We start from the raw sequence: 13,011 nt of genomic DNA, 5'->3' as shown, positions 1-13,011 counted from the left end.
ATTTAGTCAGTTGTGTCAGGAACTGGTGGTTTGAAATCCAGACTAATCCACGCCTGATTCATTTTCACAAACGTGAGTCTCTCCACACTTTGGGTGGACAGTCGTGTCCTCCGCGGAGTTACAATACCTCCTGCCGCACTAAACACGAGCTCCGATGCCACGCCACCTGCCGGGCATGACAGCCTTTCAAGGGCAAATTCAGCTAGTTGGGGCCAAAGGTCAAGTTTCGTTGCCCAGTAGTCAAGGGGATTGTCTACCTCGGTTGGCAGGGTGCTGTCCAAGTAGGCCCAAGCCTGTTGTTTGAGGTCCTGCTCCAAGTCCACCTGATGCTGCTGCTGCTGCGGCTGGTTAGTAGTTTCCTCACTGCGCTGGTGAAGAAAGCTACTCATCATCGACTGCAGACTGAGGCAGCCGCTGCTGGTGGAGCTGCCACTGCTCCTACCACTCCACCCCTCCCCTGCTGCCGTGGCAGCGGAACGCGAGCGCACAGGGCCCACAGTGTCTGAGGATGGACGTTGGCGCACAAAGGCAGAGACCAACTGACTACATAGGTGGTTTTTATAGTACGTTATTTTGGCCTCCCTCTCAGCAGGTGTGAAAAAGGCCACCATTTTTGAACGGTAGCGAGGGTCCAACAAGGTGGACAGCCAAAAGTCATCCCTCTGTCTGATGGTTATTATTCGGCTGTCGCTACGCAAGCAACCGAGCATGCTATGGGCCATTTGTGCCAAGGAATGCGAGGGACTCCCTGCCTCCATCTCCACAGCATACTGCCACGGTGCGTCTGGGTCCTCTGTCTCCTCCTCCTCCTCCTCTACCAGATGCTCCTGCTCCTCCACTCCTGTCCGCTGAGTGGAAAAACCACCCATTTCACTCAATAATTCCTGAGCACAAATGTCCTCCTCTACCTCCTCCTCTTCTTCCTGTCCTGCCCCCACAGGGGTCATGTGGCGTTGAGATCTGTGCGCCACGTCTACCGCACCCTGACCAGCCATTGTTAACAGCATTTGTTCCAGGACGTGCAACAGAGGAATGACGTCGTTCATCCCATAGTCCTGCCGACTCACGAATAGCATGGCCTCCTCAAAGGGCCTGAGCAAGCGGCAGGTGTCACGCATGAGCTGCCAATGGCTGACATCGAAGTTACACAGGGGAGTTCCTTTATCCGCTTGTAACATCAGGAAATCGGTGATGGCCTTTCGCTGTTCGTAAAGGCGGTCTAACATGTGTAGGGTTGAATTCCACCTTGTTGCAACGTCGCAGATCAGGCGATGCTGTGGAATTCCGTTCTGCCGCTACAGCTCAAGGAGGGTGTGCTTTGCGGTGTAGGAATGGCTGAAATGCATGCAAAGTTTACGTGACATTTTAAGGATGTCTTGCAGTGGGATGGTGGATTTTAGGAACCGCTTGACAACCAGATTGAACACGTGAGCCATACATGGCGCATGGCACAACCTTCCTTGACGCAGAGCAGACACCATGTTCTTTCCGTTGTCGGTCAACATGGTTCTGATTTTCAGTTTGCGCGGAGACAGCCATCTGTCGATTTTTCAGTTCATTACACTCAGAAGTTCCTCCCCTGTGTGACTACGTTCACCAAGGCATACCAGGTGCAGCACAGCGTGACACCGTTGCGCCCTGCACATGTGATATGCCGGTCGGGTAATGGGACTTGGCACGGGGGTGGCGGCTGAGGACACGAAGGAAGAAGAGGTGGTAGAGGCGGACATCTTTTGTGGACCAAGGACGTGCAAACGTGGAGGCAAAAGCGGCGTGACCTGTCCAAGTTGCTGGTGCGGCTGTGCCGGCACCACGTTCACCCAGTGGGCCGTAAATGACATGTACTGTCCCTGACCGTAGTTACAGCTCCACACGTCGGCGCTGCCGTGCACTTTGGCAGACACCGACATGCTCAAAGACTGGCCCACCATCTCTTCTACATGTGAATGCAGGGCTGGCACTGCCTTTTTGGCGAAGAAATGCCGGCTTGGCACTCTCCACCGCGGCGCGGCACAAGCCATCATTTCTCGGAAAGGTGCTGAGTCCACCACTTGGAAAGGGAGGGACTGCAGCACCAGCAACTTGGACAGGAGGACGTTCAGCTTTTGCACCGTCGGGTGCGTGCTCGCAAACTGTTGTCTCTTGGAAACGGATTCCAAGAAAGACTGCTGACGGAATCCGTGAAGAGGAGTAGCAGGAGAAGGAGCATCTGAACGAGCGGAAGATGCCAACGAGCGACAACTCCCCTCAGCAGAGGTGTTGGAGCCTTGACTGGCTGATAGAGGGCGATTGACGTCGGGTGATGGAGCAAGTAACGGAGCGGGTGATGGAGCGGGGGCTGGGGCAGGCAGAACCGCCGTATCTTTATCACGGTTTTCCCAGGCCACCAAATGGCGACGCTGCATATGCTGACACAACGCTGTAGTCCCAACATGGGCCCCCTGGCCACGCTTGACTTTCTGGCCACATAGTCGACATACGGCTACGTTTACTTCCTCGGGCAGCTTGACGAAAAATTGCCACACCGCCGAGTAGGAAACTTTGCCCCCGATACTCCTCACTGGCTGACTGCTACTTCCTCCGTGCACACCGGCACCACTACTGGCCGTGGTAATAGGCTGCAGTGGAGCTGGTGCTCTACTCCGTGGCCGTTTGCCTCCACTGACACTGCTGCGACCCTGCTGCCTCCTGGGCAACCCACCGACTGTTTTGCTCGCTGCCAAGCTGCCACCCTCTTCTCCTGATGATGCGGAAGCAATAGCCTGATGACGACGAGGCTGCCAAGTGCGATCAGCCTCATCATCATCAATTAGGGTCTCCGCCTCACTACTAGCCCCCTCGGCTGCGTGTGGGTCAGGAGACAGACCTGTCTCTAGACCGGCTACCGAGCCACTGTCCTCGCCAGTACTTCTTCGCCTGGCTGCTGAAGAGGCGGATGTCTCCCCCCGTTCCTGACCGCCCTCTGTTAGCTCTTCCTCACTGTACAGTGGGGCTGAGCCCACAGCATGCGATACTTCGCTTGGTGAGGGAACACCAAAGGACAGGGGCAGGTAGAGGACACGTGATTTCAGTGGGCTTGCTCCCGGGCCATGCCAACTAACGGTTGTGTCTGACGTACCCACCGACCGTTGGCTGTAGGTGTCAGAGGTGACCTGGGAAGAGGAAGACGACCGAGCCAACCAATCGATGACGGCAGGGTTGTCGGTGGAGACACGACCGCTGGATGACACCGGGAGCACTGGCCTCTGACTGCGACTAGTGCTGCCTCGACCCCTTCCTCTGCTGCCACGTCTGCTCACTCCTAAAACATTGCCTCCTCTGCCACTCCTCTGCATGTTGTCTGACATACTCTTTAATTCAACAATTCTGTGTCCCTGAGTAACAATTATGTGTCCCTGAGTAACAATTCTGTGTCTGTCCCTGAGTAACAATTCTGTGTCCCTGAGTAACAATTCTGTGTCCCTCAGTAACAATTCTGTGTCTGTCCCTGAATAACAATTCTGTGTCTGTCCCTGAGTAACAATTCTGTGTCCCTCAGTAACAATTCTGTGTCCCTCAGTAACAATTCTGTGTCCCTCAGTAACAATTCTGTGTCTGTCCCTGAGTAACAATTCTGTGTCCCTGAGTAACAATTCTGTGTCCCTGAGTAACAATTTTGTGTCCCTGAGTAACAATTCTGTGTCGCTCAGTAACAATTCTGTGTCCCTCAGTAACAATTCTGAGTCCCTCAGTAACAATTCTGTGTCCCTCAGTAACAATTCTGTGTCTGTCCCTGAGTAACAATTCTGTGTCCCTGAGTAACAATTCTGTGTCCCTCAGTAACAATTCTGTGTCCCTCAGTAACAATTCTGTGTCCCTCTTTAACAATTCTGTGTCTGTCCCTGAGTAACAATTCTGTGTCCCTGAGTAACAATTCTGTGTCCCTCAGTAACAATTCTGTGTCTGTCCCTGAGTAACAATTCTGTGTCCCTCAGTAACAATTCTGTGTCCCTCAGTAACAATTCTGTGTCCCTGAGTAACAATTCTGTGTCTGTCCCTGAGTAACAATTCTGTGTCCCTGAGTAACAATTCTGTGTCCCTGAGTAACAATTCTGTGTCACTCAGTAACAATTCTGTGTCCCTCAGTAACAATTCTGTGTCCCTCAGTAACAATTATGTGTCCCTGAGTAACAATTCTGTGTCTGTCCCTGAGTAACAATTCTGTGTCCCTCAGTAACAATTCTGTGTCTGTCCCTGAGTAACAATTCTGTGTCCCTCAGTAACAATTCTGTGTCTGTCCCTGAGTAACAATTCTGTGTCTGTCCCTGAGTAACAATTCTGTGTCTGTCCCTGAGTAACAATTCTGTCTGTCCCTGAGTAACAATTCTGTGTCCCTCAGTAACAATTCTGTGTCCCTGAGTAACAATTCTGTGTCCCTCAGTAACAACTCTGTGTCCCTCAGTAACAATTCTGTATCTGTCCCTGAGTAACAATTCTGTGTCCCTCAGTAACAATTCTGTGTCCCTGAGTAACAATTCTGTGTCTGTCCCTGAGTAACAATTATGCGTCCCTCAGTAACAATTCTGTGTCCCTCAGTAACAATTCTGTGTCCCTCAGTAGCAATTTTGTGTCTGTCCCTGAGTAACAATTCTGTGTCCCTCAGTAACAATTCTGTGTCCCTCAGTAACAATTCTGTGTCCCTCAGTAAAAATTCTGTGTCTGTCCCTGAGTAACAATTCTGTGTCTGTCCCTGAGTAACAATTCTGTTTCTGTCCCTGAGTAACAATTCTGTGTCCCTCAGTAACAATTCTGTGTCCCTCAGTAACAATTCTGTGTCTGTTCCTGAGTAACAATTCTGTGTCTGTCCCCGAGTAACAATTCTGTGTCTGTCCCTGAGTAACAATTCTGTGTCCCTCAGTAACAATTCTGTGTCCCTGAGTAACAATTCTGTGTCCCTCAGTAACAATTCTGTGTCCCTCAGTAACAATTCTGTGTCCCTCAGTAACAATTCTGTGTCTGTCCCTGAGTAACAATTCTGTGTCCCTCAGTAACAATTCTGTGTCCCTCAGTAACAATTCTGTGTCTGTCCCTGAGTAACAATTCTGTGTCTGTCCCTGAGTAACAATTCTGTGTCTGTCCCTGAGTAACAATTATGCGTCCCTCAGTAACAATTCTGTGTCCCTCAGTAACAATTCTGTGTCCCTCAGTAGCAATTCTGTGTCTGTCCCTGAGTAACAATTCTGTGTCCCTCAGTAACAATTCTGTGTCCCTCAGTAACAATTCTGTGTCCCTCAGTAACAATTCTGTGTCCCTCAGTAACAATTCTGTGTCTGTCCCTGAGTAACAATTCTGTGTCTGTCCCTGAGTAACAATTCTGTGTCCCTCAGTAACAATTCTGTGTCTGTCCCTGAGTAACAATTCTGTGTCCCTCAGTAACAATTCTGTGTCCCTCAGTAACAATTCTGTGTCTGTCCCTGATAGAGATGAGCGAATCGAAGTATCCGAAGTGGAATTCGAGTCGAATATCGGAAAAATTTTGATTCGTGCCTAATTCGGACGCGCGAATCGAAATTTTTCAGAAAATGGCTGCTGACATGTGCGGCGACGGAGCGGGGATGTCTGGGAAGGCGCGCAGACAAGGCGCGCTGACCCATAATGCATTCCTCAACTACATGTGATCGCATCAGCCAATCAGCAGCCAGCCAGCCAGCACTGTGTAATGGTCGAGCTATAAATAGCGGCCATTTTGGAATTCTTCATTTGCCTGCAGTCATTGAACAGAGGCAGACCGCTCTGTACTAGGGACAGGGACAGAGTTAGGGCCACAGAAACGATAATTGGGGACAGAGAAAAGTTACTTAGGGACAGAGAACCATTACTCAGGGACACAGACTTGTTAATGAGGGCCACAGAATCGTTATTTAGGGACAAAGAAACGCTAGTTAGGGCCACAGAATTCATACTCAGGGACAGACAGAATTGTTACTCAGTGCCAGAGAATTGTTACTTAGGGCCACAGAAACGTTATTAGGGCCACAGAATTTTTACTCAGGGACAGACAGAATTGTTACTGAGTGCCAGAGAATTGTTACTCAGGGACAGACAGAATTGTTACTGAGTGCCAGAGAATTGTTACTTAGGGCCACAGAAACTTTAATTAGGGCCACAGAATTTTTACTCAGGGACAGACAGAATTGTTACTGAGTGCCAGAGAATTGTTACTCAGGGACAGACAGAATTGTTACTGAGTGCCAGAGAATTGTTACTTAGGGCCACAGAAACTTTACTTAGGGCCACAGAATTTTTACTCAGGGACAGACAGAATTGTTACTGAGTGCCAGAGAATTGTTACTCAGGGACAGACAGAATTGTTACTGAGTGCCAGAGAATTGTTACTCAGGGACAGACAGAATTGTTACTGAGTGCCAGAGAATTGTTACTCAGGGCCACAGAAACTTTACTTAGGGCCACAGAATTTTTACTCAGGGACAGACAGAATTGTTACTGAGTGCCAGAGAATTGTTACTCAGGGACAGACAGAATTGTTACTGAGTGCCAGAGAATTGTTACTCAGGGACAGACAGAATTGTTACGGAGTGCCAGAGAATTGTTACTCAGGGACAGACAGAATTGTTACTGAGTGCCAGAGAATTGTTACTTAGGGCCACAGAAACTTTAATTAGGGCCACAGAATTTTTACTCAGGGACAGACAGAATTGTTACTGAGTGCCAGAGAATTGTTACTCAGGGACAGACAGAATTGTTACGGAGTGCCAGAGAATTGTTACTCAGGGCCACAGAAACTTTACTTAGGGCCACAGAATTTTTACTCAGGGACAGACAGAATTGTTACTGAGTGCCAGAGAATTGTTACTCAGGGACAGACAGAATTGTTACTGAGTGCCAGAGAATTGTTACTTAGGGCCACAGAAACTTTAATTAGGGCCACAGAATTTTTACTCAGGGACAGACAGAATTGTTACTGAGTGCCAGAGAATTGTTACTCAGGGACAGACAGAATTGTTACTGAGTGCCAGAGAATTGTTACTTAGGGCCACAGAAACTTTACTTAGGGCCACAGAATTTTTACTCAGGGACAGACAGAATTGTTACTGAGTGCCAGAGAATTGTTACTCAGGGACAGACAGAATTGTTACTGAGTGCCAGAGAATTGTTACTCAGGGCCCCAGAAACTTTACTTAGGGCCACAGAATTTTTACTCAGGGACAGACAGAATTGTTACTGAGTGCCAGAGAATTGTTACTCAGGGACAGACAGAATTGTTACTGAGTGCCAGAGAATTGTTACTTAGGGCCACAGAAACTTTACTTAGGGCCACAGAATTGTTACTCGCACAGACACAGAATTGTTACTCGCACAGACACAGAATTGTTACTGAAGGCCACAGAACTGTTACTTAGGGCCACAGAATTGTTACTCGCACAGACACAGAATTGTTACTCGCACAGACACAGAACTGTTACTGAGGGCCACAGAACTGTTACTTAGGGCCACAGAATTGTTACTCGCACAGACACAGAATTGTTACTCGCACAGACACAGAACTGTTACTGAGGGCCACAGAACTGTTACTTAGGGCCACAGAATTGTTACTCGCACAGACACAGAATTGTTACTCAGGGCCACAGAACTGTTACTTAGGGACAAAGAAACGCTAGTTAGGGCCACAGAATTCATACTCAGGGACAGACAGAATTGTTACGGAGTGCCAGAGAATTGTTACTCAGGGCCACAGAAACTTTACTTAGGGCCACAGAATTTTTACTCAGGGACAGACAGAATTGTTACTGAGTGCCAGAGAATTGTTACTCAGGGACAGACAGAATTGTTACGGAGTGCCAGAGAATTGTTACTCAGGGCCACAGAAAATTTACTTAGGGCCACAGAATTTTTACTCAGGGACAGACAGAATTGTTACTGAGTGCCAGAGAATTGTTACTCAGGGACAGACAGAATTGTTACTGAGTGCCAGAGAATTGTTACTCAGGGACAGACAGAATTGTTATGGAGTGCCAGAGAATTGTTACTCAGGGCCACAGAAACTTTACTTAGGGCCACAGAATTTTTACTCAGGGACAGACAGAATTGTTACTGAGTGCCAGAGAATTGTTACTCAGGGCCACAGAAACTTTACTTAGGGCCACAGAATTTTTACTCAGGGACAGACAGAATTGTTACTGAGTGCCAGAGAATTGTTACTCAGGGACAGACAGAATTGTTACTGAGTGCCAGAGAATTGTTACTCAGGGACAGACAGAATTGTTACGGAGTGCCAGAGAATTGTTACTCAGGGACAGACAGAATTGTTACTGAGTGCCAGAGAATTGTTACTCAGGGACAGACAGAATTGTTACTGAGTGCCAGAGAATTGTTACTCAGGGCCACAGAAACTTTACTTAGGGCCACAGAATTTTTACTCAGGGACAGACAGAATTGTTACTGAGTGCCAGAGAATTGTTACTCAGGGACAGACAGAATTGTTACTGAGTGCCAGAGAATTGTTATTCAGGGACAGACAGAATTGTTACGGAGTGCCAGAGAATTGTTACTCAGGGCCACAGAAACTTTACTTAGGGCCACAGAATTTTTACTCAGGGACAGACAGAATTGTTACTGAGTGCCAGAGAATTGTTACTCAGGGACAGACAGAATTGTTACGGAGTGCCAGAGAATTGTTACTCAGGGCCACAGAAACTTTACTTAGGGCCACAGAATTTTTACTCAGGGACAGACAGAATTGTTACTGAGTGCCAGAGAATTGTTACTCAGGGACAGACAGAATTGTTACTGAGTGCCAGAGAATTGTTACTCAGGGACACATAATCGTTGAATTAAAGAGTATGTCAGACAACATGCAGAGGAGTGGCAGAGGAGGCAATTTTTTAGGAGCGAGCAGACGTGGCAGCAGAGGAAGGGGTCGAGGCAGCACTATTCGCAGCCAGAGGCCAGTGCTCCCGGTGTCATCCAGCGGTCGTGTCTCCACCGACAACCCTGCCGTCATTGATTGGTTGGCTCGGTCGTCTTCCTCTTCCCAGGTCACCTCTGACACCTACAGCCAACGGTCGGTGGGTACGTCAGACACAACCGTTAGTTGGCATGGCCCGGGAGCAAGCCCACTGAAATCACATGTCCTCTACCTGCCCCTGTCCTTTGCTGTTCCCTCACCAAGCAAAGTATCGCATGCTGTGGGCTCAGCCCCACTGTACAGTGAGGAAGAGCTAACAGAGGGCGGTCAGGAACGGGGGGAGACATCGGCCTTTTCAGCAGCCAGGCGAAGAAGTACTGGCGAGGAGAGTGGCTCTGTAGCCGGTCTAGAGACAGGTCTGTCTCCTGACCCAGACGCAGCCGAGGGGGCTAGTAGTGAGGCGGAGACCGTACCTGATGATGAGGAGGTTGATCGCACTTGGCTGCCTCGTCGTCATCAGGCAATTTCTTCCGCATCATCAGGAGAAGAGGGTGCCAGCTTGGCAGCGAGCGAAACAGTCGGTGGGTTGCCCAGGAGGCAGCAGGGTCGCATCAGTGTCAGTGGAGCCAAACGGCCACGGAGTAGAGCACCAGCTCCACTGCAGCCTACCACCACGGCCAGTAGTGGTGCCGGTGCGCACGGAGGAAGTAGCAGTCAGCCAGTGAGGAGTATCGGGGGCAAAGTTTCCTACTCGGCGGTGTGGCAATTTTTCGTCAAGCCGCCCGAGGAAGTAAACGTAGCCGTATGTCGACTATGTGGCCAGAAATGCAAGCGTGGCCAGGGGGCCCATGTTGGGACTACAGCGTTGCGTCAGCATATGCAGCGTCACCATTCGTTGGCCTGGGAAAACCGTGATAAAGATACGGCGGTTCTGCCTGCCCCAGCCCCCGCTCCATCACCCGCTCCGTTACTTGCTCCATCACCCGACGTCGTCAATCACCCTCTATCAGCCAGTCAAGGCTCCAACACCTCTGCTGAGGGGAGTTGTCGCTCGTTGGCATCTTCCGCTCGTTCAGATGCTCCTTCTCCTGCTACTCCTCTTCTCGGATTCCGTCAATAGTCTTTCTTGGAATCCGTTTCCAAGAGACAACAGTTTGCGAGCACGCACCCGACGGTGCAAAAGCTGAACGTCCTCCTGTCCAAGTTGCTGGTGCTGCAGTCCCTCCCTTTCCAAGTGGTGGACTCAGCACCTTTCCGAGAAATGATGGCTTGTGCCGCGCCGCGGTGGAGAGTGCCAAGCCGTCATTTCTTTGCCCAAAAGGCAGTGCCAGCCCTGCATTCACATGTAGAAGAGATGGTGGGCCAGTCTTTGAGCATGTCGGTCTCTGCCAAAGTGCACGGCAGCGCCGACGTGTGGAGCTGTAACTACGGTCAGGGACAGTACATGTCATTTACGGCCCACTGGGTGAACGTGGTGCCGGCACAGCCGCACCAGCAACTTGGACAGGTCACGACGCTTTTGCCTCCACGTTTGCACGTCCTTGGTCCAGCAAACATGTCCGCCTCTACCACTTCTTTTTCCGCCGTGTCCTCAGCCGCCACCCCCGTGCCAAGTCCCATTACCCGACCGGCATATCACATGTGCAGGGCGCAACGGTGTCACGCTGTGCTGCACCTGGTATGCCTTGGCGAACGTAGTCACACAGGGGAGGAACTGCTGAGTGTAATGAACAGAGAAATCGACAGATGGCTGTCTCCGCGCAAACTTAAAATCGGAACCATGTTGACCGACAACGGAAAGAACATGGTGTCTGCTCTGCGTCAAGGAAGGTTGTGCCATGCGCCATGCATGGCTCACGTGTTCAATCTGGTTGTCAAGCGGTTCCTAAAATCCACCATCCCACTGCAAGACATCCTTAAAATGTCACGTAAACTGTGCATGCATTTCAGCCATTCCTACACCGCAAAGAACACCCTCATTGAGCTGCAGCGGCAGAACGGAATTCCACAGCATCGCCTGATCTGCGACGTTGCAACAAGGTGGAATTCAACCCTACACATGTTAGACCGCCTTTACGAGCAGCGAAAGGCCATCACCGATTTCCTTATGTTACAAGCGGATAAAGGTACTCCCCTGTGTAACTTAGATGTCAGCCATTGGCAGCTCATGCGTGACACCTGCCGCTTGCTCAGGCCCTTTGAGGAGGCCACGCTATTCGTGAGTCGGCAGGACTATGGGATGAACGACGTCATTCCTCTGTTGCACGTCCTGGAACAAATGCTGTTAACAATGGCTGGTCAGGGTGCGGTAGACGTGGCGCACAGATCTCAACGCCACATGACCCCTGTGGGGGCAGGACAGGAAGAAGAGGAGGAGGTAGAGGAGGACATTTGTGCTCAGGAATTATTGAGTGAAATGGGTGGTTTTTCCACTCGGCGGACAGGAGTGGAGGAGCAGGAGCATCTGGTAGAGGAGGAGGAGGAGGAGACAGAGGACCCAGACGCACCGTGGCAGTATGCTGTGGAGATGGAGGCAGGGAGTCCCTCGCATTCCTTGGCACAAATGGCCCATAGCATGCTGGGTTGCTTGCGTAGCGACAGCCGAATAATAACCATCAGACAGAGGGATGACTTTTGGCTGTCCACCTTGTTGGACCCTCGCTACTGGTCCAAAATGGTGGCCTTTTTCACACCTGCTGAGAGGGAGGCCAAAATTACGTACTATAAAAACCACCTATGTAGTCAGTTGGTCTCTGCCTTTGTGCGCCAACGTCCATCCTCAGACACTGTGGGCCCTGTGCGCTCGCGTTCCGCTGGCATGGCAGCAGGGGAGGGGTGGGGTGGTAGGAGCAGTGGCAGCTCCACCAGCAGCGGCTGCCTCAGTCTGCAGTCGATGATGAGTAGCTTTCTTCACCAGCGCAGTGAGGAAACTACTAACCAGCCGCAGCAGCAGCAGCAGCATCAGGTGGACCTGGAGAAGGAGCTCAAACAACAGGCTTGGGCCTACTTGGACAGCACCCTGCCAACCGAGGTAGACAATCCCCTTGACTACTGGGCAACGAAACTTGACCTTTGGCCCCAACTAGCTGAATTTGCCCTTGAAAGGCTGTCATGCCCGGCCAGTAGCGTGGCATCGGAGCGCGTGTTTAGTGCGGCAGGAGGTATTGTAACTCCGCGGAGGACACGACTGTCCACCCAAAGTGTGGAGAGACTCACGTTTGTGAAAATGAATCAGGCGTGGATTAGTCTGGATTTCAAACCACCAGTTCCTGACACAACTGACTAAATCCGCCATGAATCATGCCTCAAACATGTGCCACTTTCAGGTCTCCTCACACACTGCTGGTGTGTTGAATTTTTTGACATAGGGTGCTGGCAGATTACGGACCTCCCATAGCTGCTGCCAGGCCCCTAATCTGCCATGGGCCCCTATATACCGCCTCCTCATGCTGCTGCCAAGTCCAGAGTCTCTCATGGGTCCCTATACGGCCTCCCATTGCTGCTGTCTCCATCGCCACACTCTGCCATGTGCCACTTTCAGGTCTCCTCACACACTGCTGGTGTGTTGAATTTTTTGACATAGGGTGCTGCCAGATTACGGGCCCCCTATAGCTGCTGCCAGGCCCCTAATCTGCCATGGGCCCCTATATACCGCCTCCTCATGCTGCTGCCAGTTCCAGAGTCTCTCATGGGTCCCTGTACGGCCTCCCATTGCTGCTGTCTCCATCGCCACACTCTGCCATGTGCCACTTTCAGGTCTCCTCACACTGCTGGTGTGTTGAATTTTTTGACATAGGGTGCTGGCAGATTACGGGCCTCCTATAGCTGCTGCCAGGCCCCTAATCTGCCATAGGCCCCTATATACCGCCTCCTCATGCTGCTGCTAGGTCCAGAGTCTCTCATGGGTCCCTGTACGGCCTCCCATTGCTGCTGTCTCCATCGCCACACTCTGCCATGTGCCACTTTCAGGTCTCCTCACACTGCTGGTGTGTTGAATTTTTTGACATAGGGTGCTGGCAGATTACGGGCCTCCTATAGCTGCTGCCAGGCCCCTAATCTGCCATAGGCCCCTATATACCGCCTCCTCATGCTGCTGCTAGGTCCAG

This window comes from Staurois parvus, unplaced genomic scaffold (assembly GCF_062004578.1).
Source record: "Staurois parvus isolate SC_StPar_1 unplaced genomic scaffold, SC_StPar_1.0 ptg000586l, whole genome shotgun sequence".
Lineage (NCBI taxonomy): Eukaryota > Metazoa > Chordata > Amphibia > Anura > Ranidae > Staurois > Staurois parvus.
Note: the sequence above shows the minus strand (reverse complement) of the source record.